This window comes from Syngnathoides biaculeatus, chromosome 4 (genome assembly GCF_019802595.1).
Source record: "Syngnathoides biaculeatus isolate LvHL_M chromosome 4, ASM1980259v1, whole genome shotgun sequence".
NCBI lineage: Eukaryota > Metazoa > Chordata > Actinopteri > Syngnathiformes > Syngnathidae > Syngnathoides > Syngnathoides biaculeatus.
This window is the reverse complement of record NC_084643.1, coordinates 15,259,569-15,275,919: the sequence shown is the minus strand read 5'-3', so window position 1 is coordinate 15,275,919 and position 16,351 is coordinate 15,259,569. Positions and strand designations below refer to the sequence as shown.

Genomic DNA, 16,351 nt, shown 5'->3' with positions numbered 1-16,351 from the left:
GTGCGGCTGTTTGTCTTGATGTGCCCTGCGATTGGCTGGCAACCAGTTCAGGGTGTACCCTGCCGGCTGCCCATTGAGAGCTGGGAACGGCTCCAGCACTCCCCGCAACCCTTGTGAGGATAACCGGCAGAGAAAATTGATGGATGTTTGGTTAGAACATGCCATCTTTTGATACATCAACCTCAATTATGTTATGACAGATATGGTCTTCATTGTTTTGCTTTAAATTTTGCTGTGATCATACACACGATCCCATAGACTGTAATAACCATTTCAAAATCGCTGATATACATGAGAGGCATTAAATAATCATTTCTGTTAAATCTAACACAAGTATCGATTGACTGGTGACGTAGTTTAACCGAAAGCCACACAAACACATTTTCACTTTACATATAAATGTAAACTGCAATGTAGGACACAAGAAACAGAGCTTTTAGGAGGGAAGGTGAGCATTCACTCACTGGAAGGTTAGTCTTCAGCTTCTCCATTTAGCAGGAGAATTTTATGGGCCAATAAATCACTGATTACAAATCTCATGATGAATTGGAATAAAACCACCCTCAACATCATATCCTTGCCTCGGAGTCCCTTGCTGCGTGCTCATGACAGAACGAACTAGTCAGAACAGGACCCAGCAGGTAAAACACGATGTCGTCGGTCACGCCGACAGTGTGCCTCCCAGCGCACTCAGCCTGTTGACCAAGCGTCCCCTATCCGAGTGGGTCTTTCTGTCCTCTCCTACTTCGCCAGCTTCACCACTCATGTGTCATGATTCCCTATGCACGACCCGCACACCACCACATGTTTTGCTAGAGTCAGATTTTGGGGATTTTGAGGAAGATATGGACTTATATAGAATATTATACAACCGCCTGCTCAATACTGACTCAGAGACTGATTTTGGGTTTTCCCCTCCCTGTTTTTATTCCCAGTCAATTTGTTTCACCTTCCCCCGTTTCCAGTCCCCGTATGCCTAAGTCCCATGTACCTGAGTCCTCTTCCTCTGACCGTTTCTGGGGCACCCGTTTGGCCATCTATCTGGGCCCCCCGCATGGCGGCAATAGGACGCGCCCAAGTAGAGAGCAGCTTCATGCCTCTTGCTACACTGCCACCAAGCCACAGCCAACTCTCGCCCATGACTCGGTGGTGACCATGTTCCAGCCAACTCTTGTCCTTGGTGATGACCCATCCACGACCGCCTGTCTCAGCGGCGGGCGACCCCTCCACGGCAGCCTGTCTCGGCAGCGACCCCTCCACAGCCGCCCGTCTCGCCGCCGACCTCTCCACGGCTGCCTGTCTCTGCGGAGATACCACCACGGCCACCTCTCACTCCTGTCTCGACAGCGACCCATCCACGGCCGCCTCTCGCTCCTGTCTCATTGGCGACCCATTCACGGCACCCTCCCGCTCCTGTATCGTCGGCGACCCATCCACGGCCGCTTCCCACTCCTGTGTCGGTGGCGACCGATCCATGGCTGCCTCCTGGTCCTGTCTCGGTCCAAACGATCCAACTGGTTATTTCTGTTGTAGTTTGCAAAATGTTGTAATTCCTCCCACATCTTTTTTGGATTACTTTCTGTGAAGCACTTCTCAATATTTCTTTTGTAGGTAATCTTGGCCACTCTGATGCCTCTATTTAAGTCAGGTCTGGGAGTGCTGTACTGTGACTTGTCCCCTGATCTGAAGGCGGTGTTGTGGCGTCTCAGGAGTGCCTTAGTCTCTCAGGTCATCCAGGGTTTTTGGTAGGGGGAAAAGCCGGATCAGTCTGTTGACAGTCACAGTGTCTATGCAGTTTTTGGTGTAAGACAGACAGTATGTGTGTTTTCCTGGAGATTCTGGTATTCAAATAATCCCCAAACAGTGCTTGAAAACAGTCATACAGCTGAGAGAGTGCAATCTCAGGCCATGTTGTAATTGTCTTTGAGGCCTTTTTTGTTTTTGTAGGGGGATCTATGTGGGCGTAAGGGTGACTCAAATATAATCCGATCCGGCAAAATGGGGGAGGAGGATGGCTCTGTATGCATGTTTAATGTTGGAGTAAACATAGTCCAGGGTTTTGTCTCCTCTGGTGGGAGACTTCACATACTCGATGAATTTGGGTAAAGCAGTCTTTAAACACGCTTGATTGAAGTCACCAGCAACAATAAATACTCTGTCAGGGTGGGTGAGCTGCTGTTTGTTTACAGTCACGAGCAGACGGCTAAGTGCTGTGCTAAGGTTAGCATCCCACGGGATATATACAGCGACCACAATGACTACTGTTAACTCCCTTGGTTGATTAAAGGGTCTGCATGAGACTGCAAGGACCTCTAAATCAGAAGAGCAGTGGGTATCGATGATCCTGCTGTTAAAACACCAGTCCTTGTTCACATAAACACAAAGCCCTCCCCTTCTGGTCTTACCGGGGACTTCGGTCATGTCCTGTTGATGTAGCCTACGGCCCGCTAGCGAAACTGCAGCATTGGGGATTCGCGGATGTAGCCACATCTCCGTGATGAAAATAGCACTGCAGTTCCAGAAAAAGCTGCTCGTGGCTATCTGTAGTTCATATTTGTCCATTTTGTGGGTAATGGATCTTGCGTTCCTCAAAAAGACGCTTGGAAGCACTGGTCTGTGAGGTTGCTGCCTTAGCTTAGCAGCCAAGCCCGACCGACATCCTCGCTTTTGTTTACGCTCCCTCCGGCTTCTCCGTCGGTTGTAGAGAACAGCTATCCACCGAGATCTCTGTGATCTCGCGATGTCCTCCACAATACTGTTTTTCTTTTGATATTCTTTGTAATTGGTAAGTAATGCTTCAGTCCCAGATCAATCGGGTCCTGGAAGCGATATGTGACCGTGGCTTTACAGAAATCCACAAATAGCGCCAAAATGATAAAAATGAAAAAGGACCACCCTGTAGAGCTAAGAGCCTCTGCACCCGTACGTGGCGCCATCTTGATTGTGCCATTCTCAATTTGTCTCTGTGTCACTGTGGAATGGGATCATGTGTTGAACATGAATGTCCTTGCTTTGATTGGTATCACACAAGCGAGAGCTGAGTTATTTAAGGGCAAATGTGGCGACCCGTAACGGGACAAGCTGAGAGGAAAAGAAGAAGAAAAAGACGCTGCTGACTCCCATGTCATCCAACATCTATCCATCTATTTTCTTAATTGCTTATCCTCACACGCGAGCCTATCCCAGCTGGCATCGGGGAGGAAACGGGGTACACCCTGAATTGGTTGCCAACCAATTGAAGGCTACATGGAGACAGACAACAGTCGCACTCACAATCCCACCTAGTAGCATGTTTTTGGGATGTGGGAGGAAACCAACGTGCCCGGAGAAAACGCATGCAGGCAGTGGGAGAACATGCAAACTCCACACAGGTCGGCCCGGTCCTCAGAAGTGTGGGGCGAACACTCTAACCGGTTGCTCCACCGTGTCGCTGTCATCTGACATTTTTTGTAGTTTCTTCATTGCAACCATAGACTTGATTTGTGATTATTTGGGATGTTTGCTTCATTTGTGTGACGCTTTAAGATGATGGCATCAGTCTAATCAGATGATGTCCTGATCGGGGGAACTGTGCCTTTAAAAAGAAGAGCCACTGGATATGTTGACCAATTCATGCTCCTTTTTTTTTTTGGATGGACAATAATGTTTTAACAGTGTATTTTAAGTGACAGGCTTTTAGTCACTTATGTGTTGCTTGAAGAAGAAAAGGTGAAGAGGTCTGTGATAATGGTTGTGATACCGGAGTGGTGAGGGGGACTTTTAGCAGCCATATGTCTTGCTGCTACTATGCATGAGCAGATGGACGACTGAGGCCTCACTTAGGCTCAGTGTTCAAAGTGCTGTGGATTAACTAAGGTTTTATGGTTTATGATTTATGGACTGATCCCGACCTCAAGGAAACACCACAGTACATTCAAACAAGAACACATTGTGCAAATTCACATTTTTCTATTGCCAAACACTGCAGACCACACATAAACTGGGACATTTTAATAAAAGGATTTATCCGAGCTGTTCATCATCCTGTTGTTTTCTTCCTTAGCGACATCCATAGATCCAATAGCTAATCACTGATCTGTAATTCTTTAACCAAGGAAAAACTTGGTATATGCTCTGGTAGTTGTTTTTTTTTTTACATTATTCCCTTTCTTTTTTGTTCTTGTGCATTTCACTGAATACAGAGTTCTAGTTAATTCCAAAGGTGTTTGATGAATTTGAGGTTGGGGCACTATGTTGGTCAGTTAATTTCTGTTGTAAGTCACAGACATGCCTTGATGAAATTAACCTTCATGTCTGCATTGGGGAACAGCAGTGCTGGAACAGGTGCAATGTTCAGACATTCTAACACATTTAACAACACCTATTACATGGTTGAGGTAAATGTATTTATCAGGGTTACACAATAACAATCGGACAGAAATCTGTCACTCAGATATTGTGCAAAAAATGGCCCCACACTTATCAGTCCAATACCAAAAAAACTGGGCCAAGAACAAAAGCCATATTATTTACTTGTACTCAGGTCGCCAGCAGGTACGTTGGCTAGGGACAGTCATGGGTATTTTCACAAAAATTCCTCACCGACAACACCAATAATAGTCAATATATCCACAGTAAATTAACATCTGCTCTTCAGCTTTTTTGTTTGTTTGTTTGTTTTACTCGTAGTTTTAATTCAAGCACCGAGTGACTTTGAGCTCATAACTGTAATGGTTTTGTCCTTTGAAGAGGAGCCATCGGCAAGACCCCGTGGTCTAAGCAGGAGGGGACTTGCATAACAGCTCAAGATAACATAGGAGCAAGGTGTCCCCATGCATGAGCACTGGTGTCACGGTGGCCTAACAGCTAATGTAAATTCATAAGTTGTTCTCCAAGGGGTTAGAGGCATGAACCCCCTGCAGTGCTGCTCCTACACATCTTGCTTTGCAGTGTTCAATCACTGGATAATAAATTAGATTATCTACAAATGGAATTAGTATCAAAACGCACAATGGCCCTTCTGTCTTTGATGGGGCCAGCGTGAGTCCTTATCCACAAATCAATGGGCCTCTCCCGGTTTGCTCAGGAGCTGGGTAGGCTGAGACTTGAAGCGGGTGGAAGCGCATTAGACTTATACACATTGTGAAAGCCTCCTTTGCACAATATGATCTTATTCCAAGTGTTGCACTGAGGCGACTGGTCATTTGTTTTAACAAAGTTAAAACACTTTGGTTCACTGCTGCCATTGGGCTCAAGCATGTCTTCGTGCACATTCGTTTTCACTAGTTTTCACCACTTCTTCAGGGTCGGTGAACTGTAGGCATCGAAAGTGGGAACAGAAATAATTTGATTTGAACAATTCTGGGAGAACCAAAATGCTAATCCCGTTTCCAGTCGATTCTCAATGCCCAACTCTACCTAGGGCTGAAACATTTATAGCAAAAATCCACTTGTTATGAGCCTTTTTTACAGTTCGCTTTTATGAGAGCGAGTTTGGCTCCATCCGAGAGAGGAATACCTCGAAAATCACCTATTAGCAGGAAGATGCCCTTCCATTGTGGGCATTCAAAATGATTCATTAAGAGAGGAGGTCTCACTCTGCCAAATTTACACCCACCATTTTAACAGTTTGTTCTTTGAAATATGCACTATAAAAGCAACATTTTTAATCTAATGTAATATATTGATTTCACATCAACAAAATACATTTATCATATTGTACATGTTTTGCTGTAACAAGAAAAAGGCATTCTTTTATTCATCTTATTATATTATACATATTGAATACACAAGATCTGTGATAAATATGATGTTAGTTTAATACTCCAGTATTTTATTATATTTTATATGAACAAAAGACATCCAATTATAGATCCAATTTGGTAAAAAAAACAAAAAAAAAAACAATTCTATCCATCCATCCATCCATTTTCATAGCCGCTGATCCTCACAAGCATCGCGGGGAGTGCTGGAGCCTATCCCAGCTGTCAATGAGCAGGAGGCAGGGTACACCCTGAACTGGTCGCCAGCCAATCGTAGGGCACATTCAGACAAACAGCCGCACTCACAATCACACCTAGGAGCAATTTAGAGTGTCCAATTCATGTTACATGTTTTGGATGTGGGAGGAAACCGGAGTGCCCGGAGAAAACCCACGCAGGCACAGGGAATACATGCAAACTCCACACAGGCGCGTCTGGGATCGAACCCGGGTTCTCAGAACTGTGAGGCCATTGCTTTACCAGGTGAACCACCGTGCCGCCTAATTATCTCCAATATACTGTAATAAGTAGGAGGTCGCTGCTCCAGATTTATATCAGGTTGGGTGTCCATATCCTGGAAATCATTAAAGCCTCCTGATAAAAGAAGAAAAATATTTGATTATTGGTTTGGAGTAACTGTAAATTATTGATTATTGTTTCGGTGGCAAAAAAAAAAGAAAAAACAATCCCTGGTATATATGAGCAGCCGCCCTCATGTGGATCCTCTCAATGTGGAGGAGCAATGGCGAGAGTGTGAAACCCTCCCGAATGACACAACTTCTCACCCTATCTCTAAAGTCTAAAATCTGCGAGCTTGTTGTTTCAGTCATGACCCTCAACTCATGCCCATAGGTGAGTGCAAGAACATAGATCAAGCATACATGCAAATCAGTTGCCTTGAGTTGAAATTCACCGTTTTAAACTCAAAATAAGCCATTTTATGTGAATTGTATAGATCTGAGGGGTGTTTCCAGGGGTGTCAACATCACTGACGTCTTGGGCTATTTCGTAGTCCTTGAACGTTGGCAGCTCGATCCATTCCACGCATCCACCATCTCCACACAGATCAGAACCAACTCACGACCAGGTGGGGATCAGTTGAGACCTCCACTCCTCTATTCACCAAAGTGTCTAAGACATGCGTCCAGAAGTCCGATGACACAACCACATAGTTGATCATCAAACCGGCCTGGTGCCAAATGCACGTCTCGACACCGTTTTGGTGGAACATGTTGTTTGTTTTGGATAATCCATTATGAGCACAGCAGTCCAATAACAGAACAGTGCTCAGATTCTGAATGGGGTATGTTCCTCCCAATCAAACTCTTCCAAGTGTCACTGTCATTGCCAACGTGAGCATTGAAGCCGAACGATGGCATCCTCAAGCGGGAGCGTTCTCTAACACAACCCACAAGGTCGGGCAATCTGAACTGCTGTTTGTTGCATGGGCACAAACTACACTCAGGACCTCTCCCCCCACCCAAAGGCTATGTTCTTGTCCACCAGGGTGAACACCAATGTACAGGTGCCAAGCCAGGGAGCAATAAGTATACCCACACCTGCTCGGCATCTCACACTGTGGGCAATTCTTGTTCTGTATGTTATACGAGGGCAACACCGACTGCTGGAGAAAAATTCCTTGTGTTTTTACACACTTGGCCATTAAATCTAATTCTGATTCTGATATAAGCAGTATGTCGCATTAACCTGAAAATATGACCATATTATACAATATTTCCAGAACGGGACTTTGTTTGAACAAGCATTGATTGGACAAATGCTGCTTTTAGCAGTAACAATAATAAGATCTTCTTTTCCTTTCGGCTTGTCGCGTTAGGGGTCGCCACAGCTTGTCATTTTTCCATCTAAGCCTATCTCGTGCATCTTCTTCTTTAACGCCCACTGTCTTCATGTCCTCCCTCACAACTTCCATCAACCTTTTCTTTGGTCTTCTTCTCGCTCTTTTGCCTGGCAGTTTCATCCTCAATGCCCTTCTACCAATATAGTCACTCTCTCGTCTCTGAACATGTCCAAACAATCTAAGTCTGCTCTCTCTAACCTTGTCTCCAAAACATCTAACTTTGGCTGTCCCTCTAATGAGCTCGTTTCTAATCCTATCCAACCTGTTCACTCCAAGCGAGAACCTCAGCATCTTCATTTTTGCTACCTCCAGTTCTGCTACCTGTTGTTTCTTCAGTGCCACCGTCTCTAATCCGTACATCATGGCTGCCCTCACCACTGTTTTATAAACATTGCCCTTCATACTTCTGCTTGATGACAGCTGGAATAGGCTCCAGCACTCCCGCGACCCTTGTGAGGATAAGTGATGAAGACAATGGATGATGGATGAATGTGAATGTCAAAAAGATGGGCTGATTAGGAGAAATAATAATTTTGAAAACAGCTCTTACTCGTGCTGTGGAAAATCCAGTCACTGCCGATACTGTTGCCTGAATTGTAAAAGGCAACCTCCAGTATCTATGTGTTTGTACAGCTGACAATAAATCCTTGGTGCTCCATCGTGCACTGCAGCAGATGGTCTGGATAATCTTCTGGTGAATATGTTGACTCTCATGGCAGCAAAAACTCTCCCTGTTGTTTTCATAGGTATGCAGCATTTACATGCACACCTGTGGATATAATAAATGAACAAAAATCTGTTCACACTCAGAAACAGCTCTAAGACCCATATCAGTGCAGTAAACAGAACCATCCACCCCATTTACATTTGTATTTTAAACATTTAGTGCCCAAACAAAACCACAAGATACAGTTCTACATTCTACATATTCTAATTCTACATACGTCCATGTGCGCCGAGGCTGCAGCCCAGCCTCAGCCAGACTCCAGCGGCTCCAAGGTAAATTGAGTTTAAGACCCCTATTCTATAGTGTTTCGCACCCCCCTTACCTTTTTCATGCCTCTGGTGTTTACATATCTGATCAAGGTCAAGTTCTTTTATTGTCACTTCTTCAATATACACAACACATCTATCCAGCCAATTTCTGAGCCGCTTATCTTCACAAAGTTGCGGGAATGCTGGAGCCTATCCGAGTTATCTTCGGGTAGGAGGCAGGGTACACTCTGAACTGGTTCCCAGTCAATCACAAGGCATGTATAAACAAACTATTCACACCTACGGGCAATTTAGAGTCTTCATTTTGCCATACATCCATACATCTATTTTCTTAGCTGCTTATCCTCACAGGGGTCATGGGAGTACTAGAGCCTATCCCAGCTGTCAACGGGCAGTCGGCAGGGCACACCCTAAATTGGTTGCCAGCCAATCGCAGGGCACATGGAGACAGACAACAGTCACACTAACAATCACACCTAGGGGCAGTTTAGAGTGTCCAATTAATGTTGCATGTTTTTAGGAGGTGGAAGGAAACCGGACTCCCCAGAGAAAACCCACGCAAGCATGGGGAGAACATGCCAACTCCACACAGGTAGAGCTGGGATTTGAACCCCAATCCTAAGAACTGTGTGGTGGATGCTCTCACCTGTGGTCCACCTTCAGTAGACTGGAGGCCTCTCACGACAGCCATGGCTTCTGATATACACGGACAGTGTTGAATGATGGTGACATCCATGCACTTGCTGATGTAGGCAGTCAAGTGACAGTCTCTGTGTCTGTGTACTCCTGGAGGTCTGTGATGGATCTGTAGGTGGCAGCCTGTTTGGGGATGGTCCAGTCTGTGGTGGCGAAAGTCTTGTAGTGCCTCAAAGGACACTTCTGCCCATTCTGGTACTGGTTTCCTAACTGGTTGTGAAACTTTAACCTGTGGTCTGTCAGCTGGCATTAGCAATAGTGACATCCTCTGAGGGACCGAGGTAGGGAAGGGGAAGGGACTCATAGGACCATCTAAGGTGCATAAAAACATTGTCCAGGGTGTTATTTCACCACGTTGGAAAGTCATTATTTTAGTAAAGTTAAGGAAATACAGCCTTGGGGTCAGCATTGTCTTGTCCCCAGCTAGAATGAGGAAAGCATCTGGGTGGGCTATCAGCTGTTCACTGATATAATTTATCACCTCACTCCTGTTATTGCTGGAGGTTGAAGGAACATAGACAGACACAAGCAGTATGCAAAGCAAAGCTCTTCTTCTTCTTCTTGTCCGGTTAGGGGTTGCCATAGAATGTCATCTTTTCAATCTAAGCCAACCTCATGCATCTTCCTCTCGAACACCCACTGTCTTCATGTCTTCCCTCACAACATCCATCAACCTTTTCTTTAGTCTTCCTCTCACTCTTTTTCCTGGCAGCTCCATCCTCGGCACCCTTCTACAAATATACTCACTCTCTCGCCTCTGGACATGTCCAAACTATCGAAGTCTGCTCTTTCAACCCTTGGCTCCAAAACATCATCTTTGGCTGTCCCTCCAATTGGCTCATTTCTAATCCTATCCAACCTGCTCTCTCCGAGCAAGAACCTCAACATCTTCATTTCTGCCACCTCCAGTTCTGCTTCCTATCGTCTCTTCAGTGCCAGCGTCTCTAATCCGTACATCTTGGCCGGCCTCACCACTGTTTTATAAACTTTGCCCTTCATCCTAGCAGAGACTCTTCTGTCACATAACACACCAGATACCTTCCGCCAGCTGTTCCAACCTGGTTGAACCCATTTCTTCACCTTATATGTAAAGCAAAGCAAATTTGTTCATTTCGGGCATTTCATACACAAGGTAACTCAATGTGGTAAAACCATTTGAATACAGAGATAAAACTTTCAAAACGGGGAAAAAACAAAAATGACAACAAAATATATAAAAATTAAAAACAGCGTATAGTGCAATAAGGTCAGTGGGCAGGCAGGAGTCGGTACACGGGAGATCAGGAACGGGATTACTAGAGTGCGGGAACGAGGCATGAAGCAACGATCTGGCAAAGGCCAGACCGTACATATAACTGGGACGTAATTACTTGAGACGAGGTGCAGGTGTGCGCCTCCGCCAGTTGCGGCAGGTGCGTGCCACCTCTGGACTGGTACGGCCAGGACAGGAACCGGCAGGGCCATGACAGTACCCCCACATTAACGGCCGGTTCAGGACGGGCCAGGTGCCTCGGGGAAGAGGCATGAAAGTCTCCTGGATACCCCTTCCCCGACGGCGAGACGACAGGAGCTGGCGCACAGTGTAGACAAGACCCCCATAAACCATGCGGGGGGGTGGGGGGGTGCGTGGCAGGCGGAACCAGCGGAGACGACTGAGCTGACTTGACCAGACTGACATGAAAGGTAGAGTGGACCCACATCGATCTTGGAAGTTTCAATGATATTGCAACTGGGTTGATCACCTGGCTCACTCCCAGGTCTGCTTACAGCGCCTTAACACATCCAATGCCGACGGAACTAGTGAGTCAGTGTCTGGAGAGGGGAAGAGAGTGAGGGTAGCCATGCACCACATGGAAAGGCGACATCCCAGTATTCCACCCAGCCGAGCTGCTGACTCCATGAGGCGGGGTCAGTGGATGCCCGGCAATGGAGACCAGTTTCCATGTCCTGATTGACCCGTTCGGTCTGGCCATTGGACTCTGGGTGATGACCCAAGGATAGACACGCCGTGGCCCCGATCAATGAGCAAAACTCCCTCCAAAATCGTAAAACGAACTGGGTTCCCCTGTCCAACACCACGTTGGTAGGTAAGCCGTGGTACCGGAACACTTTGTCCAAAAGAAGCTCAGCGGTCTGCTTGGCGGAGGGGATTTTCGGCAGCGGGATGAAGTGAACCATTTTTGAGAAGCAATCCATTACTGAATGCACGGCGGTGTGACCTTGTGAAGGTGGAAGACCGGTCACGAAATCTAGGGAGATGTGGGACCATGTACGTCGAGGAACGGGGAGCGGATGAAGCTTTCCCGCGGGCCGCACCATGAGGGTTTGTTGGCAGCATTACCTGGGCACGCATTGACATATTCTCATACGTCTTTTATTTATGTCCGGCCACCAAAAGCGCTGTTCAACCATCAACCACGTCTTGGCCATGCCCGGGTGATGTACGACCTTCAGAACAAAGAACAAGTCATTTCTGTTTATAGGAACTATTCCTTATAAGAGTCACAGATGTGCAAGATGTAAAGCCTTCTCCATTTTAGGAGTATGTCAACGTCCCACATTGTTTTAAACTTGTACAGAGTACCTTTACCCGTTTATGATTCCCGTGAAAGACCAGTGCAATGACAAGTGTACAAAGGGAGCAGTTTAAAGTGACGAATCGTGCAGTAGTCTACAAAATACATTACTTATACTAATACTGATTGGACCAGCAGGATATGAGGATGTGCCTCAACAATGGCACAAGGCAGAAAATAGTAGTTTCGCTGATAGAGAATGTTAATTGCCAGAGGGAAAAAATGGTCAAATGCCTGATAGTTTTCACTTGCAATGATTGCTAGCGCTTTCCCAATGGAAGGAGCTGGTAGAGCTGGTGGTGGATGGATGTGGTGAGTCCAAAAGGATCCTGCCTACTCTGGACCTATTTTGAGTTGCCTGCAAGTCTTCAATAGTGGGAAGAGTGGTGCCGATAATCCATTCCCCAGTTTTGATTTTCCGTTGGAGTCGGAGTTTGTCCTTTTTTGTGGTAGCCCCAAAGGAGACTGTGATGGAGGTACACTGTACTTATTGGATGACAGCTGTGTAGAACTGTCTCAGCAGCTGTTGTGACATGCCATGCTTTCTCAGAAGCCGCAAGAAGTACATCCTTTGCTGGGCTTTTTGAGGATGGTCTTAGTTTTAACAGGGGTGACTGCATTCATGTAATATGAGATTTTCGAGGTGAAAAAGTCCAAAAGTTCAGCAACTGTCTCTGCATTCTCAGTCTGTGGCACAGCCACAGTCTCCATACACATAGTGGCAGTCCTCTCATTTACGTATGTGCCTTTTCTTCATAGAGATAGAGGTTGTCTGCACTTTTGGAAGAATCTCTAATTCAAATAATACACAAAAATAGTCGGAAAAAGCCACATCATTAATGTCAATTGATAGTATTGCTGACCAGATCTAAGATGTGACCTTGATTGTGAGTTGGACTCTTAATATGTTGAGAGAGGTCAAACGTGTCTGGTATGGCAGAAAGTTCTTTGGATGTTTTTTCCATGTTATTGTCAGCATGAATGTTCAAGTCCCCTGTTGTGACAAAATAGCGCTACTCAGTACAAATATCTGACAGCAGTTCTGAAAAATCCTGTATACATTTTCTATTATATCTTGGAGATCTATAAATTATTAAAATATCAACATTTGGGTCCCCTTCAACTAAAAAACAGATATTCAAAAGAGCTAAAGTCACCCAATGTAATTTCTTTACATTGAAATAATGATTTGAAAATAGCAGCAATACCAACACCGTTTTTCCCTGTTCATCAAATTAATTAAAATAAAAATTTGCTGTTGTTGCCTCATTTAAAATGCTATTATAGCTACTTTCTGTTACCCACTATTCATGTAGTAACAAAAAGTCCAGATTATAGGTTGTAATGTTACCATTGATCAGCATTGATTTGTTACCCAGTGACCTAATATTATAAAGAGCTAGTCTCACATTACTGGAGACAAAGGGATGAAAAAATGCCTGATCTCCATAGGGCTCTGATTTATTCTGGGAAAGACGCGGCAAATGTCAGTCAGATTTACAAATAAGAGTATTCGTGGGTGGAGGGGGGTGTTTCGCATCTTTGTGGATGGTGGTTTCAGGCGAGGGGGAAAGGGAGGAAGATCTTGGCGTGGTATGGGCTGGAAACCAACATTGACACTAGTCTTCATCAGACCTAAGATTGCTTTCCGGCTAGGAGAGGGGAAGTTAACATCTACTACAAATTCTTTGGTTGAGGCTTGGATGGCTCCAATGGGGCAGGAAGAGGTGTGGGAGATTTCAAGTGCTGGGATATTCCATTTGTCATTTCCTCCTCTGATTTTTAGATGACACAAATGAGTCTGTCTGGACCTTGTCTCGCCTTGTCTCTTGTTCCTCTGATTGTTTGGGAACAACTTCATCCTTTCGTCCTTGATTTTTGTAAACATTTTCTTTACAGGGGTGTGAATATTGTACTCGGTAAAAAAAAAAAAAACATTGGCAGCTCAAAACTTAATTCCTTGTCTATTAAGATAGAAATAGTGTGGTTTGTAAAGCTCCCCAAAAGTGCAGAAATTGTCAATGAAACTCACAGAAAGTGCAGTACACACTTTGCTCAATTATTTGTTCAATTGACTGAGCCTCGAGGAAGTCTTCCACGGCTCCCCACTCAGGAGTTGAGGCAGCCCGCTATGCAAGCCAGTCGGATTCCTCGCTAATCTGCTTTATTGTTTTGTCTTCCTTTTTAGGTGTCCTATATCTTTGGGCTTTGCGTCAAGTAAATTCCAGGGAGAACTTCTGGAGAATCCATTATTGTTTTGTTTCGACAGTCCACATCTGTCCTTGTTATTGAGCTATGTGAATCTTGATATGCTTCTTACGGAGCCACTCCTTGGTTTTCCTGGCTATGTGCTTCGGGTCATTGTCATGTTGAGAGACCCAGCCATCTTCAGGGAAAGAGGTTGTTCCCCAAAATGTCACAATATATAGGCCACGGTCATCCTGTCCTTAATACAGTTCAGTCGTCATGTCCCGTGTGCAGAAAAACACCACCAAAGCATGATGCTACCACCCCCATGCTTCACAGTAGGGATGGTGTTCTTGGGGTGGAACTCATCATTCATCTTTCTCCAAACATGGTGAGTGGAATTATGACCAAAAAGGTCCATTTGGTCTCATTTGACCACAAAACATTCTCCCATGACTCCTCTGCATTATCCAAATGGTCATTGGCAAACTTAAGATGGGCCTTGACATGTGCTGATTTAAGCAGGGAACCTTCCGTGCCATGAATGATTTCAAACCATGACCTCATAGTGTATTACCAACAGTCACCTTGGAAACGGTGGTGGCAGCTCTTTTCAGGTCATTGACCAAATCCTGTGTTGTAGTCCTGGGCTGATTCCTCACCTTTCTAAGGATCATTGAGACCCCAAAAGGTGATATCTTGCATGGGGCTCCACGCCGATTGAAATTGACCGTCATGTTTACCTTCTTCCATTTTCTAGTGATTGTTTCAACAGTGGACCTTTTTTCCCCAAGCTACTTGGCAAGTTCTCTGTAGCCCTTTCAGCCATGTGGAGTTGTACAATTTTGTCTCTGGTGTCTTTGGACAGCTCTTTGGTCTTGGCCATGTTACAAATTTGAGTCTTACTGATTGAATTGGGGTGGACAGGTGCCTCTATGCAGCTAACAACCTCACACAGATGCATCTGATTCAGGATAATACATGGAGTGGAGGTGGACTTTCAAAGGAGGACTAACGGGTCTTTGAAGGTCAGAATTCTAGCTGATAGACAGGTGTTCAAATACTATTTGCAGCTGTATCACACAAATAAATCGTTAAAAAAATCATACATTGTGATTTCTGGATTTTTCTTTTTAGATTATATCTCTCACCGTGGACATGCACCTACCATGAAAATTTCAGACCCCTCCATGATTTCTAAGTGGGAGAACTATCAATATAGCATGGTGTTCAAATACAGTGGCACCTCGGTTTTCGAACGTCGTGGTTTTCGTCCAAACCGGTTTTCGAACGAAAATTTCGAGATTTTGAGATTGGTATTCGACCGAAAATCAGTATTCAAACACCCTGACCAACTGACCCACGACGATTTGTTATTGTGCTTTCAAACGCACCACCGAAAAAAAACGGAAGAGACGTAACGCGCGTGACCGCGCGCTTGACTCACATACTCCTCTGCTCACGGACGTTTCCCAGTACTCTAGTGATTGTTTTTCTTCAAATTGAGCAATATTAACCCCCGATCATGGCTCTAAAGAAGGCAAGTGGAACTGCTGGTTCTGATAAAAGGAAAGTGGTGCATAGAACTGTTTACTTCAAGAAGGATTTCATAGCCAAGTACGAATCTGATGTGCGTGTTTCTGAGTTATCGAAGAAGTATGGCATGGTGAAATCAACGATCAACACCATTCTGAAACACAAGGATGCCCTCAAAGCAAGTGATGTTGCTGAAGGAGCAACCGTGTTGACCAAGCAGAGGCCACAGGTTTTGGAGGAAGTCGAAAAGTTGCTTCTTATTTTCGTGAACGAGCAGCAGTTAGTTGGCGAGGAAGGGAGGAGATGTCGTCTGATGAGGCTGAAGGCAGGAAGGATGTCTCAATTGGCGATATTAAAGCTATCTGTGCTAAATGAAACGACATCCATAATTTTTTAGAGCTTCATCACCCGAATCAAAGTGAATGTTGCAGAGCATTGCTAAATTTTTAATGATGTTGTTATGAGGCACTTCAGAAAAGTGCTTAAAAGATGGCAGAAACAAACATTAGATTCGTTGTTTGTGAAAATGGGGCGAGTCACCCCCACCGAAGACATTTCAAACTATTGTTTTGCATTGCTTTTTTCTTTTGTTCCCTTAACCTTACCTCTAGTTACAAGTTATTTTTTTGTCCATTATGTACTTTCTGTGCGAATCAACAATTATTTTTTCCCCCTTCATTATTGCTTGTTTAAAGTTATTCTGCACTTTTGTTCATAAGAAAAGGTTTACAAGGCTGGGGGCAGAGTCGCTACAGATA

At 44.9% G+C, this 16,351-nt stretch overlaps 1 protein-coding gene across 5 annotated transcripts in view; it reads left to right on the top strand.

Moving 5' to 3' along the window:
• The window catches only part of LOC133498860 (multiple epidermal growth factor-like domains protein 9), a 93,492-nt gene that overhangs the window by 37,980 nt on the left and 39,161 nt on the right, over positions 1-16,351 (top strand). The window lies entirely within an intron of this gene.